The sequence below is a fragment of the Nicotiana attenuata genome, unplaced genomic scaffold (assembly GCF_001879085.1).
Source record: "Nicotiana attenuata strain UT unplaced genomic scaffold, NIATTr2, whole genome shotgun sequence".
Lineage (NCBI taxonomy): Eukaryota > Viridiplantae > Streptophyta > Magnoliopsida > Solanales > Solanaceae > Nicotiana > Nicotiana attenuata.
In genome coordinates, this window is record NW_017671415.1 from 160,814 (window position 1) to 164,791 (window position 3,978).

The following is a 3,978-nucleotide window of genomic DNA, read 5'->3' on the forward strand; positions in this document are numbered from 1 at the left end:
GGTATAATGTTCTTTAAGCAGTATAATTATTTATATTTATGATATTTCCATCTAAATATGTATTATAGAATATAACTTAGCTTATATATATCGAATTATGTCGAATTTAGCTAATATTAAATCGAATTTAGCTTAATATAACGAATATAGCTTTTATATATATACGATAAAAGCTTAGTGCGTTAATACATAATTAATCAAACGTTTTATATACATTAGCACTAATACTTAGCATTGAATATATATATATATATATATATATATTAGCTAATGCACTAATATACTATATTATAAGCAGTTAATGCACTTAACTTTTGAATAATTATTAGCTAATAAAAGCTAAGTATAATATATCGAATATAGCTTTTATGATATTTCCATCTAAATATGATATTTCCATATAATACTTGACTTTTGAAATATAGAGCAAGTGTGTATCGGAACACCGCTATAGCGCGGAAGTGGCTGCAAATTTCCATCTAAAAGCTCGAAAGCGGTTGTCCCATTGTTTCTCCAAAGCTAGGTGGTTGAACCAGACGCCTGGTTGGTTGCTTCAGAATTTATGGGATGATCTGCAAAGGCAATGGCTTACCGCAGAGTTCTTACAGAAGAGCGAAAAAGGAAAGAAAGCCCAGGCATCTGAGAAGAGAGGATCCTTGCACACTGGAGGGACCAGCTTAATATGGACCGGGCGTGTTTGGTCGCTTTTTGGCCAATAAGCGACCAACTTTGGTCGTTTTTCGTGGTCGCTTTTTTCCGGATTTTTAGTAATGTACTTTTGTCAGACTCAAAATTTACATGAACTCAACCATGACACCAGAACATTGGGAACAAGATCGACAGATCAAAAAGAAAGGAAAGGAGAAAGTGGTAGACGGACAGTTACAATTTTCCGATGTATATATACTGTTAGCCTTCTGTCAGTTAGGATGAAAGCGCAAGCTCGGCCCACACCAAATAAGATGCCTTGAGCTCTGGAGTGATGGAAGTATCAATGTTACTCTCCAACATAGCACACAATCGGGTGGATGCAAAGGTTAATCACCTCACAAATCACTTTGAGATCCTCTTGTTTGAAATGTTTCAACTCGGGATCTACAACGTAGGATATTACCTCCGGCACTTCAAGGAATTCCTTATCCTGCAAAGCTTAAGTAGAGGTTCTTCCTGAGAAGTCTTGGACCATATAAAACTTTTTGGCACGAAAAGAAATGCTTACCCAATCTACTAAGCACCCTTTGTCTTTGAAATATGGAGGTCTCCCACTGATTATTTTCCAGTAGCAGTACTCCAAATGCATAAGTATTACCCTGGACGTTGGGATGACGGCTCTCTAGAGTATTTGGAAAGACACATATTGCTCCTTCACTACTGATAGCACCCGAGTGCTTTTCTGATTTGGAAATTATTTACTTCCAACTTTCAAAATCTACAAGCTGCACCAAATAAATTAAAAACTTGAGAAGACAAGTATGGAAGGTCAAAGTTTTTGTGACTGCTTAAGAGCTAATGGGTATACAAGGTAGATAATGATAGATAATGGCCCTGTCTTATACGTCATTAATGGTCTTTTGTTTACCTTGGGAGGAAACTCTTCTGTGAGATATACAGAATTTGAGTTCAGTTCTGATATAGTAAATGGAGGGTCAAGTTCTGAATGTAAATATGTCAGTCCCTTAGCGATGCCAATAACTATCTTCATCCGGCGTGTCCAAGATAGGTTGCATCCTTCTCCGTCTGTGACAATTTCAAAGAGTTAGTTCTCGCCTCGAACCATACTGAAGTGGACGTGAAAACCAACTTATTTTACTCACAGTGAAGCTGTTCATATAATGTCCCATTGGATGCATATTCAAACATCAACATCCTCGTGAAAGGACTACTCTCTCTCAATAGCCTAGAAGTTTCCCAGCGTTCTCGTGATTTATTCTGGCCAGTTCTGCCACCTGTGGTAAAGTTACAGAAGTTAGAGCATGGAACTAACAGTAGCTACGTATCATGAAGAAAGAATGAGTCCCACCTCTTCCAGAAAATAAAGCTCTAGATATGCTGTCCAATGCTCTTCTTTGATACAAAGCAATATTACAGCTATCTCGGGTCCACCTTTCATTTTTCCTTTGTAAACTAAGCTGTCTGATGAGGACCCAATGATGTTGCTGAAATCTTCACAAGCTACCTCAAGTTCTTGTCTGCTGTATCTTACGACATCCTTCAGCATGCCAGTATCTACAAAGAAACACCAGCGGTAAATAGAAACAATGGCTCATGCTTCTTAAGTATAGAGCAAAGATACTTTTTTATGAAGTACGTACCCAAGTAAAGTGCGTGGAACTAACCTACGTAAATCGTCATATTATCTTTCCCGCTTCCTGATTTTTTCCAAGGTATGATTGAGGATTTGCTCTTACACTTCTGAATGCCAGTCACAAGAGCCACGATGAAGAGGAACCAACCGTAACTCCTGTTACCACTTCTAAAGCCAAGTGGGCTTGGAAGCAGAAGCCTGATGTCTCGGTCCTTCAACATACTGGTGCTTATTATTGACTGTTGATGCATGGCTAGTGGGACGTGGAGTGCCACCTATAATGAGATATTAAACCAGTTCAGGCTTATTATAATAAATCTATTTGACTGCTAACTGTTAAGGAAAAAGGTGAACTTTTTCTTATAAAATAAAAGCAAACATGCTCAGGTCTCTCAAATAAGTTACAGATATCAATCCTTCCCGTCTGACAGCTGCACAAACAATTCATTCTGTGGAAAATTGTAACCAGAGATTGTTTACTGGCTTAAGAGAGAAATGCTTGAGCAGCATTACTTACCACATAGAGAAGCAGAGCGCTGCTTTGGATGTTTGTGCTGAAGGCAATTTCCATGAAAGCTAGATCTATGTCAACACAATATAGCAGGCGTTCAGAAATTATAAAAGGCAACAGAAAATAACATTTATAGAGCATCAGAGCGTTGCTTCAGATATTTGCTCTAGGGACAATTTCATTGATCTAGATCTAGAGCATTGAAAATAACAGGCGCATTCAGGAACAGAGAAGATAAGCGAAGAATTAAGAGCTGACTTTGGAAGGTAACCCAACCCATTTTTGTTTGTTTGTTTTGCTTCCTTTGAGCTTTGCTTTTCTTTTGATGTAGAATTTCCTGATAATTAATTTTGGTTTTCCTAATACAATTATAAAATGTGTAAAATTTTGTAATAAAACATGTTGTTCTAGTGATCCAAGCATCTTGATCTTAATCGTAACAATATATTCAATTAAGAATGGTCATTACGGTTTTATAACTATAAGTTTACGTGATTGTGAGTTTTCGGATTTGTCAATTAATAATCATACGCCATTACAATTAAATTTAGTAACAACCATAATTCTTAGTAATCATAATATCAAAATTATTATAATAAAAATAGAGGTAATAAGTACAAATTTCTTAAACTACAAGATGGCTATAATCATGACGACAATCTGGAGATGTCACGTTAATAGCCATCCATTTAACTTTACATTTATAGTGAAATATATTATTACAAGGAAGAACTCGTACATATATAATGTTTTCAAACTCCCATAAATAAATGTGACACATACCATCTGTGAAGTTTATGCCCTCTTGTACTGAATATTGTACACGAGGGAATAAACTAATGACTCGTCTAATAGGTTTTAGAGCGGCATGACGACTAATTCAAAACCAAACCGCCTTAAATAGTAAAAAGATAACAATAGCAATAAAAATACAATAGAAATAAGAGTAACAAGTATGCATCTCGGTAAGTATTTTAGTGCCCTTCCTTATCTTCCCTACATTTTCCAATATTATTTCACGAACAAATTCAGTACTTAATTTATAGGGATCTACAGTTTCATCTAGCTTTTTTTGAGATGCGCATATAACGTGCACATTTTAAAAGAGAAGTTGCACGAAAATTGCACAAATTTTATAATATTTGAAAAAAAAGTGCACGAA

At 36.0% G+C, this 3,978-nt stretch overlaps 1 pseudogene; it reads right to left on the minus strand.

Annotated features, from left to right (window-relative positions):
* Positions 1–786: 786 nt before the first annotated feature.
* On the minus strand, positions 787–3,352 carry LOC109208149 (annotated as a pseudogene).
* Between the last annotated feature and the right edge of the window lie 626 nt (positions 3,353–3,978).